The sequence below is a fragment of the Zea mays genome, chromosome 1, assembly GCF_902167145.1.
Source record: "Zea mays cultivar B73 chromosome 1, Zm-B73-REFERENCE-NAM-5.0, whole genome shotgun sequence".
NCBI classification, from domain to species: Eukaryota; Viridiplantae; Streptophyta; class Magnoliopsida; order Poales; family Poaceae; genus Zea; species Zea mays.
Window position 1 is genome coordinate 190,403,720 of NC_050096.1, and position 9,429 is coordinate 190,413,148.

At 47.4% G+C, this 9,429-nt stretch overlaps 1 pseudogene; it reads left to right on the plus strand.

Annotated features, from left to right (window-relative positions):
* The first annotated feature begins 3,806 nt into the window (after nt 1–3,806).
* Nucleotides 3,807–8,798, plus strand: LOC103645129 (fasciclin-like arabinogalactan protein 7; annotated as a pseudogene).
* The last annotated feature ends 631 nt before the right edge of the window (nt 8,799–9,429 follow it).

The following is a 9,429-nucleotide window of genomic DNA, read 5'->3' on the forward strand; positions in this document are numbered from 1 at the left end:
GTTTCGTAAATACAGTACAAGCCAGTAATGACAACGATGATCGAGCTAGTGAGTGGGATCGTTTTTTTTGACAGATGAGGCAGCCCGGCGGAGGCTGAACAGCATGCACCAGGCAACAACGGAGCAACCACACCTTAACAAACCGAAGTTGTGAACGGTGAACGCTCCAGATTCAAGCAGACAACAGAGAAATCAAGCCGTCGCGCCACCTGCTAGACGCGTCCTCGCCGGAAGGTAGTTTATTTGTAGATTATTTTTTACTATGCATTAGAAGTTACTTTGGTAGATTATTTTTTATTATGTTTTAGAAGTTACTTTGGTAGTAAGAATAATTTGACACAGGTAAAACAAGAGAAATCAAATGTACCTCCAATACTGGAAATTACAGCCACCGGCCGCAGCCATTACGACCATTAGCAACAATGTCATAAAGAAAATGCTTCTCGTTTGCACTCTGTAGAAATGAGTTTCAAAATTCATCAAAAGTAAGCAATGTATTTTCAATTCAGATAGATAACAATGCTGGAAATAGAGAAGAAATACTTTTGTGCTGGTAGGCTTAGCGCTGGCAGTTATCATCTCTTGCAGAACATTTTAATGTTTAATTAAGGTCAGGAACTTTTATAAACACTGTGATGTACTATAACCAACTGTATACAATTATTTTTACTTCTAGCTATTGGATCCCACGCTTACTCCATATATAAACACATATTAACTAGACAATGCTTCATCTCATTGCAGAACTAAAAGAAGAATTTGGCGGTAAAAGAAAAGGACAAGAATCAACGACAACAACAGGTACAGGAATAGGAAGCAACACCATCCATGGAACATCTACATCTTAGTTCATGGCTTCATGTTGGACTGCTGGTTGCAGGCGAGGGCTCTATGTATCCATCTGACCATATTTTTGTAGCGATATTTTTTAGGGGAGCAGCGACCTGCGCTGTTGCTTTCGGATAGTTCGTCTTGGACTCACTGGCAAAAGCTAGTCTGGCTCGGTGGCTCCGATTTTGCAGAAAGGACTGCACTGCCTACCTACTATCCGTGCTGCTGCCTCCTACTCTACAGACTACACGAATGGAACTATGGACTATGGAGAACAAATATAGTTTCACTATCACGGTTTCACTGCATCTGGTTCTGGTGTCTGGTCGAGTGTTTTGAATATCACTACACTGTTTCACTGCCTGCTACTCTCTGTAATTATGGGTAAGGGTTTGGGTATAGATGTTAGAAGCCCGAAATATAAAAAACCCGAAAAGCCCGACCCAAAATATCGGGTAAACCCGAACGCCCAGCCCTAGCGCCATTATACATTTCAGCATATATTATAACCGCAACTCTATTAATTTTATGTTCCTTGCATTTTGATTTGTTGGACTGTTCTGCATTTTTTCTTGGTGTTTTTATTTTCATCTGATTCACCTTTTGGTGTTTTTATTTTCATCCAATTCACCTTAATATTTCATCATGTTACAGATATCAGTCCTCGCGAAATCCATTCGCACTCTTGCACGTATGGAAGACCCAATCAACCAAATACTCAAAAGAACATAGGTGAGTTCTTACAAACTCTAACTAATGAAAAGCTGACATTTTCCAAAGATAAATACTACATCTGCAAGAGTACCTTTTTCAGGTTGCTGAAAATTTAATTCTCGAGAAAACATCATGTCCTTTGGGTGTCCTATTGGTTATTTTTGAGTCCAGGCCTGATGCCTTGGTCCAGGTAGTTTTTTATTGTAATTTACCAGTTACTTTTCACCATGTGACTTGTTCATGCTTAGTACTTAGGCATATTTATAAGCTATCTTTAAGCTTTCATATCATTATGTAGATTGCATCTTTAGCGATTCGAAGTGGCAATGGTCTTCTCTTGAAAGGTGGAAAAGAAGCCATGAGATCAAACAAAGTATTGCATAAGGTATTTTCTCATGCTGATATGACATGTTTTTAGATTCGTTTCCTGAAAAAATTCTTATAGGTTATAACTGGTGCCATTCCTAGCAACGTGGGTGAAAAACTTATTGGCCTTGTTACAAGTAGAGAAGAAATTGCTGATTTACTAAAGGTGAGCGTAATATATTATGAAAATGATGATTGTACCATTATGTCGTAAGTCTAGATAAACTTATTTCATATTCAGATATAACATAATTTGCCTTTGTTTTCTGCAGGAGACATTGCTTGTTCATAAAGATCTTATAAAGGCTCCAGGTCTTGATGACTTACTGCTATCACTCAAAACAGAAGGTTTGCATTTCACTTTACTTGTGCATCCTTAAGGCTTAAACTATTGGTGTATAGCTGCTCCTTGTTTCTCGATGCAACTTTGGGCTTGTTTGGCTGCACTCCAATCCACCCCGATAAACATTTAGTGGTGTGGTTCCACCCCATACATGTGGATTAGGGTAGATTAGAGTGCAGCCAAATAAGGCCTAATGTGTATCCTGAATCAGGAAAGGATACATGCTACTTTTGCATTGTTCTACCTTGTGTTCAGATGTGGAGTCAAGTGAGCTGTACCGTTATAGTCGATCTTTTGTAATTCTTAGAATATGTCTTTGTTAAGATTGCAAAATAAGTTGTTAGTACATGAAAAGAAGTTTATTTGCGGGGAAGAATAAAACACATGCAAATAATACGTTCAACTCACATGCAAGTAATATGTTAACTCTTTGTTAGAATTTTGTTGGCAGATGCCTACATGTCTTATATGTTCGCAAATTCTTATTGTTTTGGATAAATCAGGTCATGTTGAGCTTAAATGCTTGTTATTTGAAATCCATTGGTTCACTTTCATCAAAGTCATATACATATGAACTTGTGGATTGCTTCGTCTTACTTAAAAAATAAACTTATGATGTGTTGCAGGAGTTGCTATTTTTGGGGGCCTGTTGCACATGAAGTATTGTGCATTCCAGAAGCAAATTCATTCCATCATAAGGCTGCAACACCATCTAGTGGAGGTAGATAAGGCATCAAAACTGTATTTTTATTTGCAAATGCAGTAACAATATACTAATTTGATGTACTTTTGTCTAGGGTGTTCTGGACAAAGAAAGCTTGTACCTTAAAACAGGAGGATACAAGAAGCTGGAGTGGTTGTCTGAAGGCTTTTGAACAGCTTGAAGCATCAGTGTAGCTTTGGTGCTTTTGTGACTGATCAGCTCTGGAGCAGCTAGAGTGATATAGTTGTGGGCTTTTGAACAATAGTTGGAGTGATATGAAACATTAGTGATCTAGTTGTGAATGATATTATAATTGTGATGCTTTTGTGAATATATAATTGTGGTGCTTTTGTGTTTATGTGATGGATCTATGACTGTGGTATACTGATTAACTGTGTATGTCTTTATGATTTGTGTATAAAAATCTATGATTTGTGGTGCTTAATTAAATGTATATTATTATTAATAACAACTGTAAAAAGGGCGACTTTCTGTTGGTTGCTAAATGTATAGTATGGCGACTTACGGTTGGTTGCTAAATCTATAGTACAACAACCTACGATTGGTCGCTAAATATACAATATTAGCAACGGACGGTCGGTCGCTAAAAAGATGTCGGTCGCTAAAGCCTTTAGCGACGGCACTTACAGCGACCATCCTTATGGGTCGCTAAAAGTTTTTAGCGACCAACCGTAGGTCGCTGAAGGTCGTTTTAGCAACCAACCGTAGGTCGCTGTAAGGGAACCGTCGTGTAGTGTCGGACCATCGATACGGGGCGGTAGCGCTGGTGACCGCCACCAGTATCTGACGATCATTGAGCTTCTGCTGCCTGTTGTTCTCTTGTGACCCATGTCCGTCGAAGATGACGTTTACTTCTCCATCGATGCGGGGGAATGCTCCATCTCCTCCCCCTTCCTGCTGCTGAGGTTGTCGAGGTTCTCCGGGTCCTCCTCGTGGTGGGGGAGGTGGCAGAGGTTGGAAGGGTCGGCTGTTCCCAATGGAGTGCTTGAAGTCTCTGCAGTTCCGGAGGGTGTGGCGCATGTCCTTGTGGTACGGGCATTGGGCGTCGAGGATGTCGTCCAATGTTCGTTCGCCTCCACGGGGTGCCCCTCGGACACGAGAGACGGGTGGTCCGGCGGCGTGGACTTCGTCACGAGGCATCTTCTCCCAATGCTTGTCGGGTTGCTGGTTCACGTCGCGTCGTGGTGCCGGTGGTGCAGGCTTTGTTCCTCCGATGAGGTCCTGAGCCCATTCGTCGGCGGTGATGTAGAGGTCCGCCTCCCTGAACAGCTGTTTGGAGGTAGTCGGCGCCTTTTGCAGTATGGCTCGGACGAAGGCCGAGTCATTAGATCCTCGATAGAAGTCCTCGATCACCGCTGCTTCCGCAACCTCGGGAATACGATTTCTCATGGTCTGAAACCTTTTGAGGTATGACCGGAGAGTCTCATCCCCTTGGTGCCTGATGGATTTGAGGTCCCATGGCTACGCTGACTTGTCAGAGAGAGATTGGAAGTTGGCGATGAAGCACCGACTGAAGTCGCTCTAGTCGTCGATGCAGTGTCGAGGTAGGTGTCGTAGCCATTGCAGCGCATCTTGCCCAGGGACGATGGGCAAGTACGCAGTCATCACATCTTCGGTTGCCCCAGTGACCTGGGCAGCGGTGGTATAGACGGCCAACCAGCCTCCTGGGTCCTGCTTAGGCTCGTATTTGTCAATGTTGGAGACTTTGAAGTTAGGGGGGCACTGAATGGCCCTAAGACAAGGAGCGAGCGCCGATACTCCACATGTGTCCTCCTGTCGACGATTGTGGTGTCGGTCCTAGGGAGGGGAGTTGTCGATGTGCTGCCTCGATCATCCTCGGGTCGTGCCGCCAGTTGAGGCTGTCGCCGACTCAACCCTGGGCCTGACTCCGTGCAGGGATGTCGTGATCCCGATCATACTCTTCTCGGCGCCGAATCTCGTTCTCGCGAAGCATTGATGGAACTCCGCGCATCCCGTCGACTGTTGATGGCGTGTCGTAGATCGCTCGGAGGATGAGCGAGAGGTAGAAGATGGTTAGCTGCCCGAGTGAGCAGCCGCTGATAGCCCTCGGCGTCTGGAGTCCGGGGGAGGCCATCGGCTATCCGAGCCAGCACTCCACCAACCTCGCTTGGTGTGTTCATGGCTCGGGCGAAGTCGGGGTTCAAGTTTCGTCCAAAGAGAGGGTTTTCTCGACGTTGTCTCGCCTCCTGTTCGGCCTGCTCTTGAGCTTGCCGACGATCTCGTTGGTGGGAATTCCTTCTTTCCCTGAAGACTTGCTCATCTAGAGTTTCTCTCACCTCTGAGATCTCATCTCGTGATACAGGCTGCGCCGGGTCCAGTTCTCCGGCTTCATGATGTCGCCGAACATTTCGGCTTCGGTTCCTTCATCGACGAGCTTCCCGCTGAGGAGGTTCCTCCCCAGGCACGGTTGGTTCATCGTAGGAGACGAGGGACGATTCCACTCTCCCCTCTATGAAGAGGATGTCGGGGTAGAATGGGGTTGTCGTGGCGACAAGCTTCTTTCTGTTCTCCTTTGAGGGTGGAGGTACCAGAAGAGCAGCTTGGCGGGCTTTCATCTTGTTTGTTTCTTTTCTCCTTGTGATCCGTGTCCATTTGTCCGTGGATGAGGTGGACAACGAGGTTCTTCGGGTGGACGAATTCTCTGCTCCTGGCCTGTAGGAAGTAGTCTTCGCCCGGAGCGTTGGTGGTTGCCCTGTTCCCTGCTTCATTCTGGCTTTCCTGGAGATTATCATGGAAGGCTTTCTTTCCGGCGGATCCGCTATTCGATGTAGAGTCCCTTCTTTGTCTGCCACGGATGAGATGGTTCTGAAGCAGAACACGGATCCAGGGCGGAGAACGATCTTGTGCTGGAAAGTGATGGCCATTGAGCTAGCTTGGATCAGTGACACACCCCCTACTTGGCGCGCCAGCTGTCGGTGTTTTGGGTCTGACCGCGCACCTGGGGTTGCCCCTCGAGGTGCTTTTCGAAGTAGGACGGTGTTACCGACTGTAGCTCGATGGTTCGTACTAGATGCACGAGAGACAGTGGACAATTTTATACAGGTTCAGGCCGCTTTGAGAGGCGTAACACCCTACGTCCTGGTGTGGATCTTTTATGTGGTGGGTTACAAAAGAGTTCTCTAGTATGAAGGATGCTAGAGAGCTGAGTAGACGGTTAATGAGTGGGTTGTTGTTTGAGGGGGTGCCCCTAGGCCTTATATACTCGACCGTGGGGCGTTACATGCGGATATGATAACAACGTGCGCCTAAGTAATAGTGAACCGACTGAGCCTATCTTTCTATAATCTCGCCGACTTATCATCTTTCACTTCTGACGTCTGAGGACACTGCGCGGGAGAATTGGATCACTGCTATGGATAGCGCTTGAATTCAGCGAACCGCAATGGCTCGAGTCGATCCGATCTTATGCCGATCCATTCTACCAGAGATTCCTCCCCTGGCCCACGAAGGGGTGGCCTTGCGAAATAATGGGCCCAAGGCCTTTCGCGAGGCCTTCTCGCCTTCTAGTGGACCCGAGGGATATCTGTTTCCCACATGACATGAATACAGAGCTGTGCTGGGCTTTGATTTTCAACCCATCGTGTCGCCCGGCCCGACACGAGTGACTGGACCGTGTTTGGACCGGCCCGACAGCGAAAAGATCTGTAAAAGCGTGACAACAAAAATATATTAGACTTCGTTATATATATATATATATATATATATATATATATATATATATATATGTTGTTCTCCTCAAAATAGCTTACTTGGTTGTGGGTCGTGTCTGGGCCAGCCCAGCCCAAGAGAAGCACGACGTGCTTTAGTGCCGTGCCAGGTTTAGATTTTAAGTGTTTGACCCAGTATAACCCGGGTCAAAAATATTAAGGACCGTGTCGGTCCAAACACTTAAGACCTAAGACACGGTGGGCTCGTGCCGTGTCGGTCCGGCACAGATTTCAGGTCTACCCACGCCTAGGGGTGGTAATGGATCACGATCCAAATGCCACTTCACAATTTGTTAAGGCCTTAAATTATTTCTAGTTCAAAAATGAATAGAAACAAAGCCCAACCCTAATTCGATTCGATCCTTAAGTTTTATAGTGTAAAATTTAAGGCCCATTGTCAGCCCTACCCACGCCCGCGCCGCACCACGTGGACCTCACGGAGGTTGCACACGTTCCTGGACTGCCTGCAGAAGACTGACGTCATCGAGTGAACAGCACGAAGCAAGGTATCACCGTCTTCGTGCCCAAGGACTCTGCTTTCGCGGCGCTCGGCGGGGAGATGGCGCTGGGCAACCTCAGCTCCGGTCGCTGCTCCCGTACCACGCGCTGGGCGGAGTTCGACCGGTTGAGCAGCCACGGCCGGGTGGCCACCCTCGCCGGCTCGCAGTACACGCTAAACCTCACCTATGACATGGGTACCGTCCGGGTGAAGTCGGGGTGGTCCGGCCCCAAGATCAGCAGCAGCGTGTACTCCACCCGCCCCGTCGCGGTGTACGAGGTCAGCCAGATGCTCCTGCCGGTGCAAATCTTCAAAGCGACTCCCCGCTGGCGCCGGCCCCTTCCCCTGTCCCCGCCCCGGACGCCAAGGCGGCAAGGCCTCTGACGATGTCGCCCCCAGCCAGGGCCGGTCCTGAGGGCGGGCAACCGGAGCGGCTGCACCGGGCCCCAAAATTTCAGGGGCCCCACCCTAAATATACATACAGTGTATATACGTATTATGGTCAGGTCCAGGTAAAACTAATCCAATTAGGCCCATGTCGATTCAACTGCCTAGACACCACGGTAATTGGAATAAAAAAATCCCTAATCACCGTCGGCCGCCGCAAACGCACGCGAAAGCCTTGCCCTTGCACGATTGTGCCCTGTGCTTTCCGCCCTTGCCATATGATCACCTCACATTGCAGTCCTGCCATCTTCTTGCTGGTCCCTAGGCCTGCTGTGCTGCTTGTTCACGGAATCACAACACAGGTCACGACTTCAACTGCTTGAAGCTAAGTTTACCTGAAAGTCCAATGTCTTCTATGGAGATCTTTGAGTATGTTCGGCACATGGATTCGTATCCAAATATTTCAATCGCTTACCGGATATTATTTACTGTGCTTCTAACTGTTGCATCAGCTGAGAGAAGCTTTTCAAAGTTGAAATTGTTGAAGAACTATTTAAGTTCAACAATGTCTCAACAACGTCTCAAGAAATTATTGGACAAGGTTGATAGCAACACTATTATCAACGACTTCACATCAAAAAATGTTATAAGAAAATTTTGAGGTAATATGTAAACATATTTGAATTTATTTTGATATATTTGAGTTTTTTATCATAAATTTTTTTTGTTGATGTGCTTAGAAGAAAGTAAAAAAATTATAGATGAAGTTTTAAAGGCCCAAATTTTTGATTTCGCCCCGGGTTCCCGAAATCTCAGGACCGGCCCTGCCCCCAGCCCAGCGTCAGGGAAGTCCGCGAGCGTGAAGGCCAAGACGCAAGAGAAGAGCTCGTCGTACCGAGTCGGTGGTGCCCGTTGCTTGCCGCTTGTTGCTGTCTCGTCGGCTGGGCTGACGCTCTTGTGGTGAGAAGAGAACCGACAGACACCTTGTCGAGACTTCGAAGCACGAAGTTTTGCTCGGCTCCGCCGTGTTTAGTTTATACTATGCTCATGAGAGGCTAGCTGATGGTGTTCGAAAGTTTAACAGTTAATGGCATCCCCTTTTTCTGTTCTGTCAGTGACGATCTGAGCTTCTCAGCATGTGATTGCCTTGCCTCTAACCTCCGCCACCAGTTCCTGCCGAGGCAGGCTTCAGGAATCAGAAACTAGAATCCACGAGGTCGATCACGCACGGTCTTCAGTTTCTTTGCCTCCGCCATGAACATGGTGCTGTTCATTTTGGATTTTCCCTTTTATTTTTATTATTGAAAATAGGGAAATGAATTAAAAAAAAAACAAGGGAGGCCGACCGGGTGGGCGGCTACAAGGCCTGGAGGCCGAGCAGCCCACCGGCCATGGCTGGTAAAAACCAGCTAGGGTACCTCAGTGGCTGGGCGTCGACAGCCACAGGAACAAGAGTGGTGGTGGCAGGCTCAATGGCTTGGCCGGCTTGCACGGCCCCTTCTGGCGCTTCCCCTCTGTTCAGCAGCCTCCAAGTTTGGTGTACGGGCTGCTCCGTAAGTATGGGTGCGTATCCCCTCTCTTAGGATTTGGCTCGGGAGTCGGATGTTCTTCTTCCTCTCTCCGTGTTTGCTGCTTCGGTGAGAACTGGAACGACCAGTTCGTTCCCTGGTATTCTTACTGGTAGTGGTTCAAAGTGGGAGGAAGTGGTGCTGTGCTTGCGCAGCGTGGGTTATCTGTGCTCTGTTGTCGGATTCGTGCACTTCTCTGGTGCCGAGATTCTTCTCTAGTCTGTGTCCACCATGACCTGGTGCTTGGGCTCCCTTCTGCGCGGTGTTCC